Source organism: Salmo trutta, chromosome 12 (genome assembly GCF_901001165.1).
Source record: "Salmo trutta chromosome 12, fSalTru1.1, whole genome shotgun sequence".
Lineage (NCBI taxonomy): Eukaryota > Metazoa > Chordata > Actinopteri > Salmoniformes > Salmonidae > Salmo > Salmo trutta.
The window spans coordinates 877,849-895,634 of NC_042968.1; positions in this window are offsets into that span (position 1 = coordinate 877,849).

Sequence of the window (17,786 nt, forward strand, 5' to 3'; positions counted from 1 at the left end):
AATCCATTCTCATGAAAACGTATGTAGCATACAAATGGTTTAACCTTCAAACTATTATTTCCACTCTATGGAACTCACACAAGTGTCACGCGACTCTTCTGAAATCGGTACCGTCAATGTGCCAACTTCTGTTTGTAGCGTCCAAACCATTTGGGATACAAACTGTGGAAATGGGAGATTCTTACAAACACGATGGTGTTCTCCGTTTTGCTCGACAACACCACAAGAGTCGTCTGAATGTGAAGGTAGTTTTGTGTCTACCCAAAAATGGGGTTAAATTGGTGTACATTTTTTTTTACATATTTCCTGAGCTTTCTTATATCTCCTAGATAGAGGACAAACACTTCAAAATCTTGTTTCTTATTTTATTTATTGTCTACCATTTATGAATGTGTTATTCAATGAGTTTCTCTGGGCTATAGTAGTAAAGGCCAAATGTAATATTTTATCAAACACTTTAATATTTTCCTTTGATACCTAAAGGGGCCCTAAAATTCCAAATCAAATAGCTAAATAATCTATAGTATGACCATTTTAAAACAATTCCATATATCAGCTTAATAAACACCCCCCCAGACTTCTAAGAAACAACTTCCTTCAGCTGGTCCCAATTCACCCCCTACCCTTCCCCTTTGGCCCCAGCCATCTGTAAGGAGCAAGCTTCACTACTTAATACCTGTCCAGACCCTTCAGATTTGCAAACATCAAAGAATTAGGGCCAGGGCGAGTGGTAGGTAGTGAGTTGGGTCTGCTATCACATCTTCACACTTTCTAAATAAAGGCATCCCAACAAATATGCATCTTTCCTGCTTCAGGAGTTCAGCTTCGCGCCATCTGACAAACATGTTGGAAGGGGTAGTAGTTGGTAGAGTTTGGTATGAGGGTTTTGGCGTGGATGATGTTCAGGGAGGCCAGCTTCCAGTTGTGGACCGGGGCTGGTCAGCTTCCAGTTGTGGACCGGGGATGCAGGGTGACCTGCCATACAGTCTATTTGTTAGACAGAAGTACAAAGGTGCTCTTATTCAGAACGACTTACAGTTCATGTTAAGATAGCTAGTTGAGAGAACCAGATAGCAGTTAAATATAGAGGAGACGAACATTCCATTCCAGCTAAACAATTACTTTTTTTTAAATAACATTTTAATACACATCTAAAATATATTCATAAAAATCTGAAAACAGTAATATTTTACACACACGTGAAGGTATCCATAAGCAATAATATCTAATGAAAAAACATTGGTGGCTATAGTGTTTTGGAAATAAACTCTTCACATATTGTCTGAAACATAGGCAATTTAGCACTGCTGCTACAAATGACAGATAAAGGGATTAGGAATTGTGCTTTTTTCTCTACTTTAAAGAGATAAAGGGTAAAAGGGTAACAACATGGATACGTTAATATAATCACACTGTGATAGCAATGAGTCTTCTCAATGGGTGAGGAATTGACCAACATTATTGGGCGAAATGGTTTCTTCTTTGAAAGCCAATCCGTTTCAACAGACAGAGTGGATTAAGACGTGCCATTATTGATGACTGTCTTCAGCAGGCATCTGCTGGGTTTCCAGAATCCTTTTGGATTACTGCTCAGCATATCGACAAACAGTATCCCAGATACCGAGGGCTTACATCATTATGCATGACAAATGATCGGCGCTCAGTCGGTGCGACAGTTGGCTTTTCTTTCCAATTAGTGTTTAGCAAGGGCTTCCAGCTTGAGGCATTGCACATTAGGAATCTTTATTCCCCCCATCCTGTGGCGTCACAGAAACAGAGAGAGAACTGGGAACTGTGGCTTGATTCATGAGGTGATGGCACCAAGATAAGTATATTGATACACTGACCTCTCGAGAGGATCAAGCCAATGCCCAATTCCCTATTCGCTATTACCCCAATCCCTAGTCATTGCCAAGGAAACTGGAAATGAAGATGAAAGGAAACTCGGTTTTCTAATTAAGAGACAACAGATAAGCAAGCACTCCCGATGCTTAGGTATTCAAACAGCACCTGCCTATCTTAGAACATTTCAAGACGGCCATAATACAATGGCTGGTTAAATAGTAATTTTGGTTTCGATCGAGGCACGCCCCAGACACCAACACAGAACATCTTATTTGTGCTTGAAGCGACTAGAATCATCTCGTTTGAAGCCGCAAGAACAAGCAAGTCAGAGGGTAATAAGATTTTCAGAGCCAAAACATTATTAGAGGATGGTTATCACATGTTTGCAAATGAAGTCATGCGAAGTGACACATTTGCCACTCCCCAACAGCTCTCCCTAATGGTTGGGATGAACACCAACAACCCCAAAAACTTTTTTCCGACTGGGGAAGAGGGAAGCGGGAGAAAGCTGTTTGTTAGGATTTGAGAGAAAAAAATGTACAGAAAAAACAATTGTGTGACTCATTCATACATTGAACCAATTTGTTGTGGAATTGGAGTCAACTGTCACTCTGGTAGAGAGGGTGATTGTTTAGAGCTATTGGCAGGCTGCTAAGAGCAATTCATCTCCCCCTAAAATGCCTGTGTAATCCATCTAATGGATCCTGCCTATTCTCAGCTGTTGCTGAAGGAGACTCATATGTGCTCACTGCAGCTAGACAGCAGCCACATTTACTCCAGGATGTACATACACTTGCTGTACATTTCTCATTCACTAAAATATGGGGACCCAAATACCATAAGCCGCAACTTTTTTCCCACGCTTTGAACCTCGCAGCTTAAACAATGACGCGGCTAATATATGGATTTTTCCCGCTTTCAATTTTTTTTTTTTTTTAAACACATTCTGTTAAGTGCTCAGTTTTTTGGCGGCATGAAGCTTTCATTAGACCAATGAAATTGCCGAACGGGTTAAGGTCAAACAACTTTTTTGTTTACTGTTTAGATTAAATCGAGCGCGCTCAAACTTTCCATCATTCTGATTACGGTAGTCATTTTGTCACCCTCATCATGGCAAAGACACGGAGAAATGCATATGATACAGCTTTCAAGTTGAAGGCAATTGATCTGGCTGTTGGAAAAGGAAATAGACACCTGCGGCTTATAGACATGTGCGGCTTATTTATGTTCTAAATAAAAAAAAAAATGTATTCAGTGGGTGCGGCTTATATTCAGGTGCGCTCAATAGTCCGGAAATTACGGTACACACTTCCTCAAGACTGATATCTGCATATGTTACACAAATACTGTATATGGAGACCCCCTACTATAAGCACTTATTCAAGACTGATATTTACATATATTACACATACGCTGTATGCCCTTATTCCTTAGGGATATGCTCAATACACAATTACTCAATACTAATATTTACATACACTTACTGTATGTCCACATTCACTAATACGGAAAGGGAAAGGGGATACCTAGTCAGTTGCACAACTGAATGCATTCAACCAAAATGTGTCTTCTGCATTTAACCCAACCCCTCTGAATCAGAGAGGTACAGGGGGCTGCCTTAACCGACGTCATCGGAGCCCAGGAAGCAGTTTTTGTTGGGGGTTAACTGCCTTGCTCAAGGCCAGAACGGCAGATTTTTCCACCTTTCGGTTACTGGCCCAACACTCTTAACCACTAGGATATGTACATGCTATGCTATGCACACTTACTCAAGACTGATATAAAAATGATCTCCTCTGGAGACAGATGGTATGACGAAGGTCACTTCAGTCTACTCTGGTGTGTGTGTGTGTGTGTGTGTGTGTGTGTGGTCAGATGTAAGTGTAGGGTGAGTATGTATGTGATGTGGACTCAAGTCATGTGACTTGGACTCGAGTACTCCCCGAGTCGCAAATGTTGCGAGTTGAGACTTGACTTGGCAAAAAGAAAAACAGTTGCCACTCGACTTCGACTTGAGCATCTATGACTCGTGACTTAACTTGGACTTGATCTGTATGATTCGAGACTTAACTTGGACTTGAGCTGTATGACTCGAGAGACTCAGGAGACTTGTTTAGATCTCCCCATCCCAAAAGGGCATCACCCTCCTCTCATTGTCTAAGACTCCAGCTACCCTAGTCATAGACTGTTCTCTCTGCTACCGCACGGTAAGCGGTACCGGAGCACCAAGTCTAGGTCCAAGAGGCTTCTAAACAGCTTCTGCCATAAGACTCATGAACATGTAGTCAAATGGCTACCCAGACTATATGCAGTGCCCCCCCCCCCACCCAGTCTTTACACCACTGCTACTCTCTGTTGTCATCTATGCATAGTCACTTTAATAACTCTACCTACATGTAATATACTACCTCAAATAACTTGTGCCCCCGCACATTGACTCTGTAACAGTATCCCCCTGTATATAGTCTCGCTATTGTTATTTTACTGCTGCTCTTTAATGACTTGTTACTTTTATCTCTTATTCTTATCTGTATTTTTGAAACTGCATTGTTGGTCAGGGGCTCGTAAGTAAGCATTTCACTGTAAGGTCTACACCTGTTGTATTCGGCGCATGTGACTTATACAATTTGATTTAATTTGATCCTGTCAATTCCTCTCCTCTCGCAGCACCTTCTGTTATTAGCCAACCAACCTCCACAGACCTCTCAACGTGCATCTAGTTGGCGGGAGTGGGAAAACAACAACACTGGACTCAAATGGGACATTTCCCAATGTCACTCAAACTGTGTCTGTCAACACTAGCAGAGAGGAAGAGGCGAAGCGAGAGGTTCCACTCCCATCAAAATCTGTCCACGGGATAAGCAGAATGATAAGCAGATCTCCTGCTTTCCCGCCTTTGGGACAACTGCCATTGTTAAGGGTGAAGACCATCTTGTCATTAAATACAGTATGTCTGACGCTAGTTCACCAATTCAAAGAGACGTTGATTGAGTCTGTCATCATCATGGCATCATCTGCATCAGTCCCAAAAATTGTTGCATTCGGTTATGTGGTGGTGGAGGAAAAAAGGGTCCAAAATCAACGATGCAATTGCAACAACCTCCAACTTCAGCCATATGGTGGGTGACCCAAGGAATCCTCTCATCTTTCTATCAGACCATATGTCTACTGTGACAGAGACGTGGTCAGCTTGTGCCTTCTCGTCTTTGAGTTTTGGCTGACTGTTGTCGATCTTGGAGCTTATGGTTCTGCATCACACTGGGGCGTATTTTTCTATCAACCACTGACAACAAGTGACGAAAGCTCGTGTTCAACCATGGACAATGGAATGTTGCAATCCACAATCAGGTCTGACATTATGGAATTGGTGATAGCTTTTTGCAGTGGATAGTTTGTGTTGTACAGTTGCACAGAGCATGTCTCCATGAATTGGGAAATGTGAGGCTGCTGAGGGTCACTGCTGATCGTCTTGCTCTTCTGGTATTATCAAAGCTATAAAATGTGTTTTTCATTTTTTAATTTGCTAAATTGTTTCATATGATGTAGATAATCAAATCTCCATCTCACCATAATTTTTTGTTGAATTCATGAATGAGCATAACGTTAAGGAAACTGATATTTTTCAGTAGGTAATTATCTGTGTATTTACAAACTTTAAAAAAATTATTTAATAGTAGGCCTACACAGGGATGTTAAAAACAAAACAACAATCTAAATGTGCTGTCCACTTGGACACAAATGGTAGGGGGAGCAATTGCAAGCTAGCTAGCTAGCTAACTTTAATAAGTTCCAGAACTTTACCTCATGTTAGCTAGCTAGCTAACTCACACAGCAATCATTTAATTCTTACCTCTCTTTATGGGACTTAAACCCACTGGATTGAAATGGAGAATGAGTTCATACAACTGAAGTCCAATCTGTTGGCATGTAACCGCTTTACAGGATCACAGACAGGGGAAAGAATATGCGAGCAGTTTGTGATGAGTATGGGATCAAATGCAAGCTAGTGTACATAATACGTGACAATGCAGCTAACATGAAAAAGGCATTCACAGTGTGCTTCCCAAGTGAAGAGGAATAGGGTGTCTATGAAGATCACCACCTACATGACGTCTTGTTCTGGGCTATGAACATAAACATTCCTTCACTGTTCCGAGTGGCAATGAGGGTCTTGAATGTGCCTGCATCAAGTGCTCCTGTGGCGCGTGTGTTCAGCCATGAGGGAATCATACTGCAGCCCCATCGCTCACAAATGGGTGATAGACTCTTGGGCAATTTGATATTTTGCAAATACAATGCACTGTAAGAGATAGAGGAAAGTCATGATTATAATGTAGCATTAAAGTCCTTAGAAGACATATAATGGCTACTCTGAAGTTTGCACTTGTTTTTTTTGTATAGTCATGGAAAAACAAAACACAATTTTGGATTTTACTGGTCTATATTTTGTGCCTACAATGGGTTTAAGTTCAAATTATATTGAACACCTACATACAACGGCTGCTCTGAAGTCTGCACATTTTTTTTATTGTATAGTCATGCAAAAACCAAACAACTTTTTGTATTTTGCTGGTTTACATTTTGTGTCTACAGTAGGCATAAGTTGTGTTGAAAAGAGCCCAAAGGTCTTGTCATTGGTGCCATTTGTATGGCCTTTCTTTCTTCTGGAAAAAAAATGGAATTTTTCTCCCCAATTTTGTTCTTGTCTCATCGCTGCAACTCCCCAACGGGCTCGGGAGGCGACGGTCGAGTCATGCGTCCTCCGAAACATGACCCTCCAAACCGCGCTGCATAACACCCGCCCATTTAACCCAGAAGTCAGCCGCACCAATGTGTCGGAGGAAACACCATTCACCTGCAGGCGCCTGGCCCGCCACAAGGAGTCGCTAGAGCGTGATGAGCCAAGTAAAGTCCCCCCGGCCAAACCCTCCCCTAAAATACAAAAAACTTGAAGGTTAAGTCTAGAGACTTGCTTAGGACTTGCAAACTTGTGACTTGGTCACATCCCTGGAGGTCATTTACTTTTCGTTAGGGGATCTATTTAGTGTAATGGATGGGGCAGAGCGATCAGCCTCCATACATAATCCCCCTCGCCTGTTATCAACAGAAACACACACATGCAGACACAGCAGCCATGTATCAAGCATACACAGACATACAAAGTATCAAGAATACACAGACATGGTATTACACAAGCTCTGATCTTTCTTGTTCTTTTTCTCTCTCACACACAGATTCATACACATGCATAGCCTCTCAGCTCTCTCACACATACACATTTCCTCTCACATATGCGTAGCCTCTCCCACACACACACAGCAGCCATGCGTATGCTTATCACATGCTCCTACAAACACACAAACACAGCCCAGATGCACTTAAAGAGTAAAACCTTTTTTTTATTACACATTTATTTACCTAGGCAAGTCAAACAAATTCTTATTTTACAATGACGGCCTACCCCGGCCAAACCCTCCCATTACCCGGACTACGCTGGGCCATTTGTGCAACGCCCTATGGGACTCACGATACAATCACGATGCAGCCCGGGATAGATCCAGGGTGTCTGTAGTGACAGCTCTAGCACTGAGATGCAGTGCCTTAGATCGCTGCGCCACTCGGTAGCCCTAAATGAGACAGTGCATCTGCTATGAGTTACAGTGAAGGCTGTTGATATGGGGGTGTGTTTGTTTTCCGAGGCCTGTCAGTGACCCTCTCTCTGCATGGCATAGTGCTAATGTACTCGTCACTGTGTATCCCTGTCTTTATCTCACACACACTCGCCTTTGAAACATTTTAAGAAAATTAGGTAGGCTCCTTTTTGTGTGTGGGACACTGTGTGTGTGTGGGGGACACTGTGTGTGTGTGTGTGGGGGACACTGTTTGTATGTGTATGCGGTGTGCTTATGTTCTAGCTGTGTGTGTGTGTGTGTGTGTGTGTGTGTGTGTGTGTGTGTGAGAGAGAGTGAGAGTGAGAGTGAGAATGAGAATGAGAGAGAGAGAGAGAGAGAGAGAGAGACTATGGAAGTGTGTGAGTTAGCCGATTAACTGGAGGGGGATGAAGGAACGGCTTCCTTATCATCAGCTAATTAAAGCTATCGTAGGACACAGGAGGACCTGACAGAACAAGATCCATTTTAATCAAACCCTTTCCTCTGTCATAAAGACATCTCAACAGCTGTCCCTTTTCTGAAGGCAATGTCCCAAATGGCACCCTGTTCCCTATATAGTGCAATACTTTTGACCATGGCCCATAGGATTCCCATAGGGCTCTATTCTAAAGTAGTACACTATGTAGGGAATAGGGTGGCATTTAGGGGGGCATCTATAATATGTCTGTTATTTTAGCATCTGTCTCTTAAAATATTAATTCCTCTTTCTCAATTTTTCTTTAAAGCCTGCAAGTATGCAATGCATTAGTATGTGGTTAGGATGCATTTTAAGACTTGTCATAAGCATGCTTTTATCAAGCCAGTGTAAAGTAGTGAAGACAGAACTCACGCTTTGGAAGCATACAGTAGCAGTATGCATTACCGTTCCCTGCCCATCATTGGCTTGAACTGCCAGCATACAATTATTGACAATACGCAAAACTCTGAAACAATTTTAAAACTACTGAGCTGAGCCGAACCAAGCTAAGCTGGCCTGGTTACACATACAATACAATGTTTTGTAAGTGAAAATCCAGTTTGAAATGTAAAAATTACAAACTTCAGAAGCCTTTTTAAACCTCAAATACAATACAAGTTTAAGATTTCATGCAGTGCAGAAAATGTTCTCTTGCATCAGGATGATCAAATTAATATCCTACATCTTTAAACTGGCAAACAGTTCTCTTCATGATCAAAGAACCCTGGCTCTGTCCCAAATGGCACTCGATTCCCTATATAGGGCCATGGTCAAAAGCAGTGCACTACAAAGGGGAACGGCCGACCAAACTAGGATTTTGGCCCACAACAAAGTTTGGTTTGGCCAACCAGGACCTCTATGGATAACCACTATGAATAATAATATATATTTTTAGGAAGGCAGTCGGGTCTCAACTTACTGTTAAGAGATAGCATAGTAGAATACAAAACATGCAATTTTGAAATTTGGTAGTGCATCAGCATTTTTACTCAGTTTTACTCTGTCAGTCACTGACAGTCAATCAATAAGCCCATGTTAGCTAACATTTTATAGATTGCTAGCTAGGTAAGTTAGTCTAGCCAGCTATCTAAACCTTGTAGCAATCATGCCCGATTTGCTGACAAGGCACCCAAGGCACGTGCCCAGGGGCCCTGACCACCAGAGGGCCGCAATTGATGTTGTTAGTCACTGTTAAGGGATTTATATGTTTGAATGTAATGATTAAATAATTCTACCCTGAAACTTAACTATTAGGGATATGGTCTATATGGCATGTAGAATGAGTAACTAAAGGGTTAAGCATAAGTATAACGAGGTTGGACTAGGTTAAGAGAGGAATTTGTGTGTGTGTTTAAGTAAACACCAAGAACTGTTAAACTGTGGTTGACCTGACCTAGCTTGAACTCTGAGGGTTTATGATATGAGAGGGAGGACCCCTCAAGGTTTCCCTAATCTCAGAGGAATGAAACTGTCGGCTGGGTAATGATCTACAGTTTTAAGAGATCTGGGGCCTTAATGTTTGTGTGTATGCGTGTGCGTAAATAAGGAGGGAACTATAAAAATGATGTCTCTGTACAATGGACTTCAGAACGTTCTCGTGAATAAACATTCTGCCTCTTGTAAGCTGGGACTCTTGTCTGTTTCATTCAACCAGAATCTTACCAATTCCGGGTTGCAGACTGAGTATTTTAATTGAAGTTAACATTGAGAACATAATTCTCCTAACAGTCACTCTCACTCAAATGTCATATGAACATGGCAGGGAATTTGCATTAAAACTGCAACATTTTCTCTCCATCCCATGGCAAAATGAGTAGAATCACATGAAATTAGTTTTAAAACAACGAATTTGCATCACATGAAATTAGTTTTAAAACAAAGAATTTGCATTAAAACTGCAACATTTTCTCTCCATCCCATGGCAAAATGAGTAGAATCACATGAAATTAGTTTTAAAACAACATTTTCTCTCTGCTCCATGGAAACATTTGTAGAATTGCAGAAAATCTGCTTTAAAACTGCAACATTTTCTCCACACCCCATGTAAAACAAATAAAAAATTGCAGGACATTAACAATAAACCTGTAAATGTTTCTCTCCGCTGCCAAGAGGGGGGCCACTCAAATGTTTTGAGGGCAACCAAATATTTTTTGGGGCCCCCAAAATGCTAGAGGCACATATTCAAGTTATTAGCTCTTACGCCACAATGGTCAAATGTAATAAATCTTTAGTACTGGTAATCAGAATGTGTAAGTTAGGTGTCAAGTAGTTTGGCTTTGATTTGATTAACGTTTGAAGTGTAATTTTATGATTACTTTCAAAAAAGCTATTATTCCAAGACTCTTAAAAGCTATTGTTTACCTTTAATATTTCTAAATAAATCATTTCTATTTCTTCAGCCAATGGCCCACCACTCAGGTTATATTTTGGCCCACCAAGCCCAAAGGTTTGAGCTCCCCTGACATAGGGAATAGGGTACCATTTGGGACACAGTCACATTGTTTTCTTTCCCTGTAGATCAATCTCTGTGTATGTCTGTACTCTCTACTCTTTCATTCCCTCTTCCTTTTCATATCCACAGTCCTGATGAACAGGATTGGTTTCATTCATCTGACAGTAATGATTATCCATTGTTACTGCGGGCATCTTTCTGTGCATTGCAGACGTCTTGAAGACTTATGTCGTGTCAAGCGTGAGGGCCTACTAGTAGCGAGAAGTAGAGTATTTACATAAGTACATTATACACTACACTCTAATAAAAACTGGTTCTAAAAGGGTTCTGCGGCTGTCCACATATGATAACCCTTTTTGGTTCCAGGTAGAACTCTTTATGGTCCCATGTAGAACCTTCTGTAGAAAGGTTTCTACACGGAACCCTATAGGGACAGCCGAAGAAACCGTTTCAGTTCTAGATACACTGTAGCACCTTTTTTTCTAACAGTGAACTCAGATACATACAGTTGAAGTCGGAAGTTTACATACACCTGAGCCAAATACATTTAAACTCAGTTTTTCCTAGCAAATATTCCCTGTCTTAGGTCAGTTAGGATCACCACTTTATTTTAAGAATGTGAAATATCAGAATAATAGTAGAGAGAAATATTTATTTCAGCTTTTATTTCTTTCATCACATTTCCAGTGGGTCAGAAGTTTACATACGCACAATTAGTATTTGGTAGCATTGCCTTTAAATTGTTTAACTTGGGTCAAACATTTCGAGTAGCCTTCCACAAGCGTCCCACAATAAGTTGGGTGAATTTTGGCCCATTCCTCCTGACAGAGCTGGTGTAACTGAGTCAGGTATGTAGGCTTTCTTTATCGCACACGCTTTTTCAGTTCTGCTCACAAACTTTCTATAGGATTGAGATCAGGGCTTTGTGATGGCCACTCCAATACCTTGACTTTGTTGTCCTTAAGCCATTTTGCCACAACTTTGGAAGTATGCTTGGGGTCATTGTCCATTTGGAAGACCCTTCCTGACTGATGTCTTGAGATGTTGCTTCAATATATCCACATCATTTTCTCACCTCATGATGCCATCTATTTTGTGAAGTGCACTAGTCCCTCCTGCAACAAAGCAACACCACAACATGATGCTGCCACCCCCGTGCTTCACGGTTGGGATGGTGTTATTCGGCTTGCAAGCCTCCCCCTTTTTCTTCCAAACAGTTCTATTTTTGTTTCATCAGACCAGAGAACATTTCTCCAAAAAATACAATCTTTGTCCCCATGTGCAGTTGCAAACCATAGTCTGGCTTTTTTATGTGTGTCACAAGTATTGCCGTGTTGAATGGAGGACCAATACGCAGCAGGAATGTGGATGCTCATCTTTTAATTATATAGAATGAAGCGTACACAAAAAACAAGAACACAAGAACGACGAATGACAGTTTTACAGGCTAACTCCAGAATGCTTAGCAGTGCAAAATATAACTACCCACAAACCAAACACACACCTACTTATAGGACTCTCAATCAGTGGCAACTAGAAACACCTGCCTCCAATTGAGAGTCCAGCACCCAAACCTACACATAGAAAAACTAACCTAGAACATACTAACCCAGAACATACACCCAAAACCCAGGAACACATAAATAAAACACCCCTCTACACCACACACAAATAATCTGGCACCTCCTGCACAACCCGTCCTGGCTGGGTGGAACTCGCAGCCCTGTACGAGCGGGGTGCTAGTACAGGGCGAACTGGGCTATGCAAGTGCTTGATAGTTACCGTGCGTAGAGCGGGCGTAGGATAGCCTGGTCCTAGGAGGCGTACCGGCGACCAGACGCGCTGCCCAGGCATCCTCCTACCAGGCTGGATGCCCACTCTAGCGCGGCATCTGCGAGGGGCTGGAATAGCTCGCACGGGACTGTGCGAGCATATGGGCGAGATCGTGTGCACTTCTCCAAACTTCTGCACCCTCCACTCCATACGTCTCTCCATGTAAGCACGGGTAGCTGGCTTATGGCTTTTCCTTGGCCTAGCCAATCTACCCGTGTGCCCCCCCCCCAAAAAATGTCTTGGGGGTGCCTCTCGTGCTTCTCCATCAGCGCGTTCATGGCCTCATATCGCTGCCTCTCAGCCTTCGCTTCCTCTATCTCCTCCCGTGGGCGACGGTATTCCCCAGCCTGGTGCCAAGGTCCAGCTCCATCCAGAATCTCTTCCCAAGTCCATCTCTCACCATAGTCCATATCATGCACCTGCTGCTCCTTTCTCCGCTGCTTGGTCCTGTTGTGGTGGGTAGTTCTGTCACAAGTATTGCCGTGTTGAATGGAGGACCAATACGCAGCAGGAATGTGGATGCTCATCTTTTAATTATATAGAATGAAGCGTACACAAAAAACAAGAACGACGAATGACAGTTTTACAGGCTAACTCCAGAATGCTTAGCAGTGCAAAATATAACTACCCACAAACCAAACACACACCTACTTATAGGACTCTCAATCAGAGGCAACTAGAAACACCTGCCTCCAATTGAGAGTCCATCACCCAAACCTACACATAGAAAAACTAACCTAGAACATACTAACCCAGAACATACACCCAAAACCCAGGAACACATAAATAAAACACCCCTCTACACCACACACAAAAAACCCACCATACAAACAAATATACCTCCGCCACGTCCTGACCAAATATAATACAAATACCTAAATACTGGTCAGGACGTGACAATGTGGTTTTGGAGCATAGGCATCTTCCTTGCTTAGCGGCCTTTTAGGTTATGTCGATATAGGACTCGTTTTACTGTGGATATAGATGCTTTTGTAACGGTTTCCTCCAGCATCTTCACAAGGTCCTTTGCTGTTGTTCTGGGATTGATTTGCACATTTTGCACCAAGTACGTTCATCTCTAGGAGACAGAACACGTCTCCTTCCTGTGCGGTATGATGGCTGCTTGGTCCCATGGTGTTTGTACTTGCGTACTATTGTTTGTACAGATGAACGTGGTACCTTCAGGCATTTGGAAATTGCACCCAAGGATGAACCAGACTTGTGGAGGTCTACAATTTTGTTTCTGAGGTCTTAGCTGATTTCTTTTGATTTTCCTATGACGTCAAGCAAAGAGGCACTGAGTTTGAAGGTAGGCCTTGAAATACATCCACAGGTAAACCTCCAATTGTCTCAAATGATGTCAGTTAGCCTATCAGAAGCTTCTGAAGCCATGACATCATTTTCTGGAATTTTCCAAGCTGTTTAAAGGCACAGTCAACTTAGTGTATTTAAACTTCTGACCCACTGGAATTGTGATACAGTGAATTATAAGTGAAATAATCTGTCTGTAAACAATTGTAGGAAAAATTACTTGTGTCATGCACAAAGTAGATGTCCTAACCGACTTGCCAAAACTATAGTTTGTTAACAAGACATTTGTGGAGTGGTTGAAAATGAGTTTTAATGACTCCAACGTATGTGTATGTAAACTTCCGACTTCAACTGTATTACCTCGACACCGGTGTCCCTGCACATTTATTCTGAACCGGTACCCCCTGTATATAGCCCCTCTATTGTTATTTACTGCTGCTCTTTAATTATTTGTTATTCTTATTTCTTACGGAAATCATCCAGTATTTGATTATGATGGATTCACCTAGCAGCGGATACTCCGCCAGAGCAAGACTACCTTTATTATGCATGTGACAGCAGATACCTCTCCGCATTTGCAATATTCATGCAGGCTGAATATGTATGGGTCAGTCATGAAATATGGGCGATTTTACAGTGTTCCAAACTCATTCCCCAAGAACGCCTTTTTCCTAATTGGATCCAGAGATCTTTTTTTCCATCACACGCCCTCCTTCATCCCTCTTTTCCTTCCTCTCCTCTTTTCCATCCCACTCTCCAATGTGTTCAGGAGCGAGTTGGGACAGGGGGCAGGCAACAGAGATAATTGCATTAGCATCAATTTACTGGTGCGGCAGAGGACAGCTGTGTACGCCGATGTGATGATTCGGCTAGCAAACCCAAAGTGTATGTATCTGAGAGAGAAAGTGTACACTTGGTAGAGAAAGTGTGTGTGTCTGAGAGAGAAAGTGCACACGTGGTAGAGAACGTGTGTGTGTCTGAGAGAGAAAGTGTACACTTGGTAGAGAAAGTGTGTGTGTCTGAGAGAGAAAGTGCACACGTGGTAGAGAACGTGTGTGTATCTGAGAGAGAAAGTGTACAAGTGGTAGAGAAAGTGTGTGTGTCTGAGAGAGAAAGTGTACACGTGGTAGAGAAAGTGTGTGTGTCTGAGAGAGAAAGTGTACACGTGGTAGAGAAAGTGTGTATCTGAGAGAGAAAGTGTACACGTGGTAGAGAAAGTGTGTATCTGAGAGAGAAAGTGTACACGTGGTAGAGAAAGTGTGTATCTGAGAGAGAAAGTGTACACGTGGTAGAGAAAGTGTGTATCTGAGAGAGAAAGTGTACACGTGGTAGAGAAAGTGTATATCTGAGAGAGAAAGTGTACACGTGGTAGAGAAAGTGTGTATCTGAGAGAGAAAGTGTACACGTGGTAGAGAAAGTGTACACGTGGTAGAGAAAGTGTGTGTGTCTGAGAGAGAAAGTGTACACGTGGTAGAGAAAGTGTGTGTGTCTGAGAGAGAAAGTGTACACGTGGTAGAGAAAGTGTGTGTGTCTGAGAGAGAAAGTGTACACGTGGTAGAGAAAGTGTGTATCTGAGAGAGAAAGTATACACGTGGTAGAGAAAGTGTGTGTGTCTGAGAGAGAGTGTACACATGGTAGAGAAAGTGTGTATCTGAGAGAGAAAGTGTACACGTGGTAGAGCAAGTGTGTGTGTCTGAGAGAGAAAGTGTACACGTGGTAGAGAGAGTGTGTATCTGAGAGAGAAATTGTACACGTGGTAGAGAAAGTGTGTATCTGAGAGAGAAAGTATACACGTGGTAGAGAAAGTGTGTGTGTCTGAGAGAAAGTGTACACGTGGTAGAGAAAGTGTGTGTGTCTGAGAGAGAAAGTGTACACGTGGTAGAGAAAGTGTGTGTGTCTGAGAGAGAAAGTGTACACGTGGTAGAGAAAGTGTGTATCTGAGAGAGAAAGTATACACGTGGTAGAGAAAGTGTGTGTGTCTGAGAGAGAAAGTGTACACATGGTAGAGAAAGTGTGTATCTGAGAGAGAAAGTGTACACGTGGTAGAGCAAGTGTGTGTGTCTGAGAGAGAAAGTGTACACGTGGTAGAGAAAGTGTGTATCTGAGAGAGAAATTGTACACGGTGTAGAGAAAGTGTGTATCTGAGAGAGAAAGTATACACGTGGTAGAGAAAGTGTGTGTATCTGAGAGAAAGTGTACACGTGGTAGAGAAAGTGTGTGTGTCTGAGAGAGAAAGTATACACGTGGTAGGGAAAGTGTGTGTGTCTGAGAGAGAAAGTGTACACGTGGTAGAGAAAGTGTGTGTGTCTGAGAGAGAAAGTATACACGTGGTAGAGAACGTGTGTGTGTCTGAGAGAGAAAGTATACACGTGGTAGAGAAAGTGTGTGTATCTGAGAGAAAGTGAACACGTGGTAGAGAAAGTGTGTATCTGAGAGAGAAATTGTACACGTAGTAGAGAAAGTGTGTGTGTCTGAGAGAGAGTGTACACGTGGTAGAGAAAGTGTGTGTATCTGAGAGAGAAAGTATACACGTGGTAGAGAAAGTGTGTGTGTGTGTGTGTGTGTGTGTGTGTGTGTGTGTGTGTGTGTGTGTGTGTGTGTGTGTGTTGCTATATTCCAACTTCACTGGCTCTCCAAAGAGAGACTGTACTGCTACATGAAGTTATACAGATTGAGCCAAGATGGCTCATTCACACTCTCACACACACTTACACTCCCGTGGTGACCTCCTGTTTAGAGATGATGAATCATATTTATGGCCTTGTGTCTCTGTTACTCCAGCATCAAGGACCCCACATGGGGGAGAATTCAAATATCACGTCACAGCCTCTTAGTGCCTTCAGATCAGTGGGCATACGTCCCCTTTCTTCCCTCTGCCCCAAAGGTACATGGCATGAGTAAATGCCATGCAGGTGGAAAGAAAAATATTTATAGTATCTCCATAATGCCTGTGTGGGAGGGAGAAAGTGTGTCTACTGGTGTGCGCGTGACAGACTCAAACTGGTAGCAAATCAGTTTTAAAAAGCCCCATCACCGTTTGAAAATGTCAAAATTAGTTTTAAAGTCAGATCTTGTTTTACATTTGTGGGTAATTGAATTAGTAATTATACAACGGGTGGGTCTAATCCTGAATGCTGATTGGTTAAAACCGCATTCCAGACGGTGTCTATTTCACAAGTTACCACCGGTGAAATATATGACGTTGAAATGCCTATTTACTCTGTTTCATCTCACTGCGCAATCCACGGTCTCATCAACCCTGCCAGGAAATGTATAAACTTGATCTCCACTATAAAAAGCATCTAGACATTATCTCCCATTTCTTTCAGACTAGCATTTGGTTTTCAACAGCAGAGATTTGTATAAACCGTGTTGTCTGTCTCTCTGACTTTTTCAATATTGTTTCAATATTGAATTGCGATCTCCACTGTCCCTTATAAAGAACATGTGTCCGAACGAGACAGACAGCAAATTGAGCTGCTTGTCATAGCAACATAGAAAACTTTTTTCAGTTGACTTGGCTAAATCGATACATTATTACGAAAACTAAAATGGATGAGTGGAACATTTCTTTTGATCTTTTCGGCAGCATGACTATGGATGAATGGGAAAAAGAGATGGCAATAATACCCAGGCATGCAGATTTGGAGGATACTGAATTGAATGATCTAGAGAAAAGCCTCAACGAAAAAAACACAGTTAAGAATACATACTGGGCTGTGCGTTGGTCGAGGGCTGGCTAGCAGAGAATAAAAAAGTTGTTGACTTCAAATCTGTCACTAAGGAAGAGTTTTACGAAATGGGAAGGGGAGTGGGCTCAACTTGTTTCTAAATGACCCACCCATTGGTCGCAGCTGGCGCCTTATGAAGGACACTGAATTTACCACCTCGAATCACCACCTCCTCTCAGCTGCCCACTGCACTGAGGCTAGGAAACACTGTCACCACCGATTAATCCACGATAATCGAGAATTTCAATAAGCATTTCTCTACGGCTGGCCACGCTTTCCACCTGGATACCCCAACCCCGGCCAACAGCTCTGCACCCCCCGCAGAAAATGGACCAAGCCCCCCCCTGCTTCTCCTTCACCCAAATCCAGACAGCTGATGTCCTGAAAGAGCTGCAGAATCTGGATCAGTACAAATCAGCTGGGCTTGACAATCTGGACCCTCTCTTCCTTAAATTATCCGCCGCCATTGTCGTAACCCCTATTAC